We start from the raw sequence: 9,788 nt of genomic DNA on the forward strand, positions 1-9,788 counted from the left end.
CAGTACCACAGCACCACTGGAAATACATGTTCAACATGTTCCCAAATCATACAATTCTTACTAATATTAGGAAACAATAGCAATCTTGAATTTCAAATGATCATATCCAAGGAGTTCTCAGCACTTGGCATTTAACCTCACAGTACAATAAGATACCTATATATAAATTTTAGCATGAGAAATGGAAAATTCTTGCTCCATAAACATTATGAGCATATCAAATCTTTATAAATAAACATCCAGCAAAGAGAAAAATTACAACTCAAATTCATCTTTATACACAGAATACTAATGGCAAATGAGTAGGGAGATGACATGGCTGCCCAGCTGGGCTCAGTTTGGGGGCCTTTCATTCAACTGCAGAGCAACACGGACAGAAGAGTCACTAAGACATTATGAATTTACTACTGACCATCTACTTAAGACTGACTACTGACTGGATAACTACACCAAGTGTCAGGACATTAGTTCTGGAGTCAATTGGGAGGGATGGGCTGGTTTGAGATACATATCAAGATATCACATCATACTCTGTGGCTGCAGGGGTGAGAATTGAGTGGGGCACTGGGAAGAAGGGAAAAGAATAGGGTCTACTTTGTAGAGAGAAAGAGGGCCACAGTCAGGGGGTACAAGCCAAGTACCTGAGCTAAGATCAGGATCAGGATCATGCCCATGAATAGTCAGAACTGCTGGGCTGTCCTCTGAATACCAGTATCACCAATGGCAAAGCCAGCTAAGTGCCAGCCCACTCAGACCCATTTTGAGGCCTGCCTGCAGCTGAAGGGAGCTCTTCCACAGGGCAGTGATGATACTAGACATGACAATAGGAATGATTGTCTTCATGATTAGTTCAGTTTGTGTGACTGGTGGCTGCAATACCAGTTCCATTTTTTGCTGTGCCATAAGCAATACCAAGAATGCTGAAGACTATGGTGGCTGAGGTAGCCATGATGGTGAAGAAGGATTTGTACTCAGGACTCTCAGACATGTCTGTTGCCAGTTGGTTGGCTGGAAAGCATACAGAGAGAAGGGAGAGAGGAAAGGGCATAGAGCTGAGTAAAGGACTGGTTGGTGGGTAGGTAAGTGGGACCACAGGATTCTAGGAGATACTGGCTCCACACTATACTCTAAATACCACTACCACAAACTATTATTTTTTCTAATGATTATAACTAACACTTATATAGAGCTTACTACATACCAGGCGCTATACTTTTACTGGTTTTGTCATGGATATGGTCAATAACACGGATAGCTTTCCTAATATTGAACCAGGCCTGGATTTCTGGTATAAATCCCACCTGTGATACATTACTATAGTCTCCTTGCTAGTTTTTTTTTAAATTTACAATAAATTTTATTTACAATAATTAACTCATTTGATCTTCACAACTATCCTGGGATGGAGGTACTGTTATTATCCCTATTTTATAGTTAAGAAAACTGAGGCAAAGAGAAGCAACGTGACTTGCCCAGTCACACAGCTAGTAAGTGTTTGAGGACAGATTTAACTCAGGTCTTCCTGACTCCAGGTCAGGTGCTCTATCCACTGAGTCCCCTAGCTGCTCTCATTCCAGCTCTATAAAGTAAATTCTTTGGTAGTTTGATCCATACGTCACTGAATAAGTAAATTAAATTAGGGAGTAGTGTCATTTTTAAAATATTGGCTCAGCTTACCCATGAGCAATTAATATTTCTCCAATTTTTTGGATGTATTTATTTGTGTGAAAAGTGTTTTCTAATTGTGTTCCTATGTGTGTTTTGGCAGGTAGACCCACGTATTTTATACCATCTGCCATTATTTTAAATAGAATTTCTCTATTTCTTCCTGTTGGGTTTTGTTGGTGATATATAGAAATGCTGATGATTTATGCAGATTTATTTTATATTCTGCAACTTGACTGAAGTTAATTGTTTTGACTAGTTTTTAGTTGACTCTAGTATTCTCTAAGTGTACTATTATGTCATCAGCAAAAAGTGATAATTTTCTTTCCTTTTTGCCTACTCTTATTCTTTCCATACCTTTTTCCCCCTTATTTCTACAGCTAGTATTTCTAGTACAATATTCAATGGTAATGGTGATAATGGACATCTTTGCTTCACTGCTTATCTTATTTATGTCTGTGCTGGTTCTAGGTTTTATATAGGTACCACTTATCATTTCAAGAAAAACTCCATCTATTTTATGCTTTCTGGTGTTTTCATAGAAATCATTTTGTCAAAAGCCTCTTCTGCATATGTTGACATAATCATGATTTTTTTTTTACTGGTTTTGTCATGGATATGGTCAATTATACTGATAGTTTTCCTAACATTGAACCAGGCTTGGATTCCTGGTATAAATCCCACCTGCTCATAGTGTATGATCTCTGTGATACATTACTATAGTCTCCTTGCTAGTTTTTTTTTAAATGTTCACATCACTATTCAATAGGGAAATTGGTTTATATTTTTTTTCTCTGTTTTTGCTCTCTCTGATTTAGATATCAAGACCATATTTGTGTCATAGAAGGAGTTTGGTAGGACTCCTTTATCTGTTTTTTTTTTAAACCAGTTTATATAGCATTAGAACTACTCTTTAAATGGTAGAATTTGCTTGTAACTCTACCTGGGGATTTTTTCTTAGGGAGCACATTTACAGCTTGTTCGATTTCTTTTTCTAAGAGTTATTTAAGTACTCTAATTCCTCTTCTGTTAATCTGAACAATTTATATTTTTGTAAATATTCATCCATTTTATTTAGATTGTCAGTTTTATTGGCATATAACCATGCAATATATATACTCTTCTCTCCTTGAATCAATTCCAATGAGAGTGAGGTTCAAGTGTTATCCGCTCTCCCCCTACCCTTTTCCCCTCTTTTGTAAAAACTCTTCTTTGTGTGCTTCTTTTATATGAGATAATTTTCTCCATTCTTCTTCTCCCCCTTTCTCCCAATACATCTCTCTTTTGCACCCTTCCATTTTTCTTTTCTCACAGACAACATAATAGACCACTACCAATGTCCTCTAGATTCATTCTAAATGACCTAATAATAGTGTTCCCAGGAGTTATATCTATCATCTTCTCATATGGGAGTATAAACAGTCTAACCTTGTTAAATCGTGATTTCTCACTCATGTCTCACACTGTACCTTTTTATGCCTCCCAAGTTTTGTGTTTGAATGCAATTTTCTACTTAGTTCTAGTCTTTTCATCAGGAATGCTTGAAAGTCCTCTATTTCATTAAATATCCACCCCCCCCCCCAAGGATTATACTGTTCTGTTGGGTAGGTTATTCTTGTTTGTAATCCTAGCTCCTTTGCCTTCTAGAATATCATATTCCAAGTCGTCCACTTTTTAAAATGTTGAAGCTGCCAAATTTTGTGTAACATTGCCTGTGGCTCCATGATATTTAAATAGTTTCTTTCTGGCTGCTTGTAATATTTTCTCCTCGACCTTAGAGCTCTTGAATTTGACTATAATATTCCTGAAGTTTTCATTTTGGAATCTCTTCCAGGAGGTGCCAGTGGATCTCTCAATTTCTACTTTGTTCTCTGGTTCTAAGATATCTGGGCAATTTTCCTTTATAATTCCTTGAAACACACTGTCTAGGCTCCTTTTGTGATCATGGTTTTCAGATAGTCTAATAATTCTTAAATGATCTTTCCTGGATCTATTTTCCAGGTCAGTCATTTTTCCTATGAGATATTTCACATTTTCTTCTATTTTTTTTAAATTCTTCTGACTTTGTTTTATTGTTTCTTCATGTATCATGGAGTCATTAGCTTCCACTCGACCAAATCTAATTTTTATTTTCTTCAGTGAGGTTTTTGTACCCCTTTTACCATTTAGCTGATTCTGATTTTTAAGCAGTTATTATTCAGTATTTTTGTGCCTCTTTCACCAACTTGCTAATTCTATTTTCATAATTTTCTTGAATTGCTCTCATTTCTCTTCCCAATTTTTCCTCTACTGTTTGTATTTGATTTTTTAAAATCATTTTCCCCCTTAAAAATCACTTAAATCTTCTCATGATTTTTTGTTGGGCTTGTTTCCAATCTGCATTTTTCTCCCTTTAAGGGCTTTGCTTATAGATGTTTTAGTTATTGTCTTCTTCTGAGTTTGTATCTTGAGCTTCTCGGTCACCATAGTAGCACTTTATGGTTGGGTTCTTTTTTTCTTCTTCTCATTTTTCCAACCTACTTCTTGACTTTAGGTTCTATGCTAGATTTGGGCTTTGCTCACCTCTGGACAGGGAGGGAGCATTACTGCTCTGAACTTCTATTATATCTTTCTGCTTTCACAGCTCAATCTGGGGGCCTCAATTTGGTGTCTCCAAAGTGGTATGAACTGGAGAGAGGTCTGGTATTTGCCCTCCTGGCCTACACTCTGCTACTTTCCCAGGTAGGTCCCCTGCTTCCTTAAGACGGATACCAGTACTCTTTGCCCTGGAATTGAGATCCAGAACTGGGTAATGGGCAACAAACCTACCAAATGGTACCTAATCCTGTGCCCAGTGCTAGAACAGGGGTCCCCTGGGGTCCTTCTGACTGGGTGTTTCAGTCTCCTTGTTGTCCCTGGACACTGGTACCACTGCTGCTACAACTATTCAATGCCACTTCTGCTGACCTCTTGGCCACCTCTCACCTCAGTGGCTGCAGACCTTTCTGTCTTCCTAGGCTGACCTAAGCTGGATAAAAGACTCACTGGCTTTTTTTTTTCCCAGGGGGAGGCTTTCCTGCTCAGACTTGTTTAGTGTTTTCTGTGCTCATTTTGTAGGGGAAATTTGGCATTTATGACCTTTCATTCTACCCTCTCTCTTTACTCTCAACTCATGAACCTATGATCTTAATCCTTAACCCTCACTCTTTCGATCTTTCTGTATATTTTTTTTCCACACACACACTTTCAGGTCTCCCCTAGTCTAAATAGATAAACAAAAACTACTTCTCTTAGCCTACTTCCCTTGTCTGACTTCTTTTCCCTCCTTTGTCATTGGTCTTCTGTAAAATAGTCACTAACTCATTCACATTGCAGGAGGTTATGACCTCCTGCAATCTGGCCCTATGTCAGACAATCATGATCTTCTAATTATATTAATATTCTCTACCCTCAGCCCCAATCTATATGCACCATGTTGACCTAGGTAGGTTCCCAGGCTCCTGGTCTAGGGCGCATTTAGGGCGTTGTGCAGTGGACTCTACTCTTTCAACATAGAAAGCACCAACAGCATTGATGGCCCATCAGTTGGTTGCACAGGCATTTCTCTTAGAACCACAGATTTAGAGGTGGAAAGGACTACTGAGGTCATCTAGTGTAATATCCTCATTTGACATAAAAAACTGAGACCTTGACATGCCCACCTTCATAGAGGTGTCAGGATTTGAATGCAGGTAGTCCTCTAACTTCCAATAGCATTGTGGTCCTTTTTCTGTACCATATTCTCTTTGCCCCCATTTGGTCTATGTACAGTAGTGGAGGGGAGGCATTTCCCAGTCCTCAGTTTTACCTTTTATTAAATAGTAGTAAGGACCCTGGACAGCGAGGCCAGAGACCTGGCCTCCACCAACTTACTGACCTTAGGCAAACCCTTTCCCCTTCAAAATCTTTTGCAGTACTACGATGCAATGCCAGATACTTCATTCACTTCCCTCACCTACATAAGGGAGGGATTGAATTGGTTGCCTCTAAGGTGCCTTCCAGTTCTGCATATATAACCCTCCGATTCTGTTGAGGACCCACCCACTGGCAAGAACTGGGTATGGAGCTGGCAAAGACCTCCTCAAGAGCTTCCCCTACCCCTAAGCAGCTTCTGGGGTCCCCGACTCCCCTGCAGTTCAGTGGCCAATCTCAATCATCCCACTTGGTAGGGTATGTCCATCGAAACTCCCGTCACTCGGCTTCCATTCCTACCACTCTAATGATCCTCCCTCTCAGTTTCCAATGAACAATCTCAGCTGGCAGAAACCATAGACCGCATCCAAATTCTAACACCATCATTCATGTGAGCAAGCAGATGCCCAGAGAGCCTCCCAAGCATTGGAATGTAGTAAGTAGCCAGACTAGCTAATCCTTTGATTCTAAATCCCATGCTGGTTCTCTCATCCTGAGGCCATCTTCTCAATCACCAGAGCCTTTTCTCAGTCCTGGAGTAGGTTTACAGCTGCCCCTCATCTAGTTAGAAGCTGGGCAGTTGCTTTTCTGAACTTCACTTTTCTTTGAAATGCCTTTTGATTTGTTTTGGCTCATCACCCCAGCCTGTTATCCAGTATGTCATCTGCAGATTTGATACCTTTATGCAGGTTACTCATTGATGCCAAATAGCCCCAAGGATGCTGCTGAGGTCACTTCAGCCCATCCTCTCTCACTGTCACACAGTCCAGATGTGGTTGCTCTTTGAAGGAAAACCTATGCTACGAAAATAGTTTGAGGAGAACAAGGCACTAGATTGTGTGGAGTCTTCATCTTTTTGTTGCTCAGAGGCCAGAGCACTAGGATATGGTGCTCTGAATCCCTCTGGCAGTGTCTTAGGAAGCTTATGGAGCCTTTCTTAGGATAATTTTTTAAATGCATAAGTTACATAGATTACAAAGGAAACCAATTATATAGATAGCTATCAAAATGTTTAAGGAAAAGTTCATGGGGCAAAGAACTACTAGACTAGGCAGTGATGCCTTGCTTCACAAATATTTTCTGCTTTAAAGAAAGGTAGTCTATTAGACCATTTGTGCCAAAGTGGACAGAGCACAGGAATTAAGAGTAAGGAAGATCTGAGCTCAACTCTGTCCTCAGACACTATGTGATCCCGGATACATCAGTAACCTGGCCTAGTAATGTCTTCTGACATTTTACAGTAATCTGTAAGATGGAGAACCTAGTGAACCAAATACTCAGCAATTCTCCTCCTCTTTATCTTGTAGATCTGATCTGTGTCTACTCCCCCATCCTCAGAGTACCACCTAGTCTCAAGTACTAGATGATGAGATGAAGGGAGGTCCAGACCATGGAAGGGTATTCTCCAACATCACAGCCAAGTCTCAGCTAAGCTGGGGCTAGACTTCAGATCCAATGACTCTTTGGGCCAGGGCTTTGCTCCCCAGGGATTCATGTGTCTCCCCCATCCTGCCCCTGGTGTCCCATTTCATGGAGGGGCAGGATGGAACACTTCCAGTTCCTTTAGCCCTCTCCATTCTTCCAGCCAGGCTGGTGCTTCTCTCAGACGTAGCAGACATTTCCAACAAGCTTCTGCCACATAGGAGCTGGGCCAAGTGTGAGGCCTCCACATCTGGGACTGAAAAAGCACATGTAAAAAGCAGCTTGGCCTTGGCCCTAGAACCAAGAGCTAGATTGGAATGTCCTCTTTTGTCCAAATCCCAGTTTCATTTGAAAAAGGCTAACAGCTGCTAAACCCAACATATGCAAAGCGATTTGCAAAACCTTAAAGCTCTGGAGGAAATCAGGTGGGGAAGAGGCCCCAGATAAGGGTAGGGGGAGACCTGACAAAACTGCCAAACAGAAGTCATTTCTTCTTCCTTTTTTGGGTGGGAGGCAGGGTTACTACTCTGATACAATAAGGAATGCCAAAGACAGTTCATCTGTTAATTTCCTGGTTGAAATCCAGTCACCTTTGATCTCATGGACATCATGGGCTGGTTATCAAGTTGAATGAGTGTGCGTGTATGCTGGAGGTCTCAGGACTTTATTCCTGTTCATTACTGGACATTGGGAGGTAGGAGGAGGGAAAATTTTTGCCCCCGTGGCAGAGGCCGATGCCAAGGGAGGGGAAAGGCTCCTTTCAACCATTCTTCTGGTTCCAGAAAGGTGATGGTCCTGGCTCTGCAGAGTAGGCTTCTAAAGGAAACCATGGGAAGTGATCTTCTGCCCCAGATATGCCTTCCCAGGTTACTTTGGAGACAATCTCAAGTTGGAATGGACCACAGTAGGAGACTAGACAGTCTCCCTTCCCCACCACCCCCTAGCCCAGGGTGCAAAGTTGTCAGGTGAATGCCTTTTACCCAATCCGCACATTAGCTTAATTGAACTGGATGGAATCAAGCAGGCAGAAGGCAGAAAGGCCCCTTCACCTGGAGCTAGGGCACCAAGGACACACAATGTGCATTGGCCCTGTTATCTGGCCAAAATGTTCAACGTGGAAGATCTACTCTCCCTGTAATGCCAGAGTCTTCTACCTCTCCTACTCTTTACCCTGTCATCTTTTGCTCTCTGACCCCTCAGCCCTTCTCCAGGTTTCTATCTCCCTGGCTTCACCTACCTTTGCTTTCAGTCTAATCATTTCAATGTTTCATTAGCTACTGCTCAGAGTTCCTTACTGGCTGAATTCTCCTGTGCCTGATGACTCCTTACTTAGTTCGGAGTGAGCCCTTCCCCAACATCTGATTTCTTCATTCCTGCTCCAGGGCTCCTGGGCCACAAGGGAGAAAGCCATCAGAATGGGTTTACTGCATCTGTCTCTTACATATTGGTCGTAGAAGGCTATTTGTCACCTGTACTAAGTATAGGAAGGGGGGGGCAGTGTCAGTGGTAAGGTGGGAGAGGAAAAATGGGAGGAATGAGATCAGGTGGTCCTGCAGAAGGGGAGGGGCAACAGAGAGCTCTGAGGGCAAAGGAGCTTTTGAGGTTCTGTTTCAACCCCCTTAATTTGATAGGGAAAAGACTCATCCCACACTGTATCACTGAGCCAGTATTCAAACCCAGGTTCTCTCATTACAAATACCACACTCTTTCCACTGCACAATACTTAGCACCTCCTAATCTTATTTCCCCATGACAATTGTTCCACATTTTTTTTATCTTCCAAACCCTCTACTGAGAGCAAATGACCCAGATTGTTTCACGAAGATTGAAGCCATCCAGAATGAAACATGCCATGTCTGCTCCTTCCTCTTATTCTTCCTCACTTCTCTTTTCTTATCCTCTGTGATTATTTCTCCCTCTACCTGCACTCCTTGTTATTCCAGGAGCCTTGATGCTGGCCCCCACCCCCTCTCCATGCATCTGCTGGGCTGTGTCCCCCTCTGACCAGAGGCTCTGGCTTTGTTAGCACCCTGCAGCTGAGTGCTCCACACACTGGGCTCTCTCTGCATCTGCCTGTCTAATCTCTCCTTATTAGATCACAGCATCTGGAGAACAGGGATTGTCTCATTTTCCTGTGTCCCTACAAGCTTAGCATGGTGCTTGGCACAAAAGATGACGCTTTTTCTTTCATTCACTCTCTCCTTTAACCCTGAGGAAACAAAGGCTTCTACCTCCAAAAAGTCTTCCCTTGAGCTAGCCCATCCAGCTCCTATCATCTCTCCTGCCTTCCCCTCTCTCTTTTTTGGTGGGGGAAGGGGCAGGAGGGGCAATCACGGTCACACAGCTGTCTGAGGCTGGATTTGAACTTAGGTCCTCCTGACTCAGGTCCCAGTGCTTTATCCACTGAGCCACCTAGGTGTCCCAATCTCTCCTGCCTTTCTAAGATTGCATGGCCCATATCCACTGCAGAAAGCAAGATAGCCTTGGACTGTCTTCTTTCAAGCCCCAAGGACTCATGCATGGGCCCAAATCCTTCTCTGGGCCCTACGTTGGCTTTTCTCAGTCCTGTCCCTCACACAAGGTGAGGAGATCCACAGGAGGTAAGCACAGGAGGCAGCTAGCCTCCACAGCTGGAGGATCCATGCACCAGGACCCAAGGCATTTCCACACTGGAATGGAGTGGGCCACCCCATCTCACTCCCGGGTGTGAATGGTGAAGTGGCCCCTTCTTAGAGGTGGTGCCACAAATCCTACATAGCCAGTGGGGAGAA

The 9,788-nt window shown here is 42.6% G+C and overlaps 1 pseudogene; it reads right to left on the reverse strand.

Moving 5' to 3' along the window:
* Positions 1-208: 208 nt before the first annotated feature.
* LOC118833167 lies at positions 209-1,273 on the reverse strand (annotated as a pseudogene).
* Between the last annotated feature and the right edge of the window lie 8,515 nt (positions 1,274-9,788).

The sequence above is a fragment of the Trichosurus vulpecula genome (genome assembly GCF_011100635.1).
Source record: "Trichosurus vulpecula isolate mTriVul1 chromosome X unlocalized genomic scaffold, mTriVul1.pri SUPER_X_unloc_2, whole genome shotgun sequence".
In the NCBI taxonomy this organism is placed as follows: Eukaryota; Metazoa; Chordata; class Mammalia; order Diprotodontia; family Phalangeridae; genus Trichosurus; species Trichosurus vulpecula.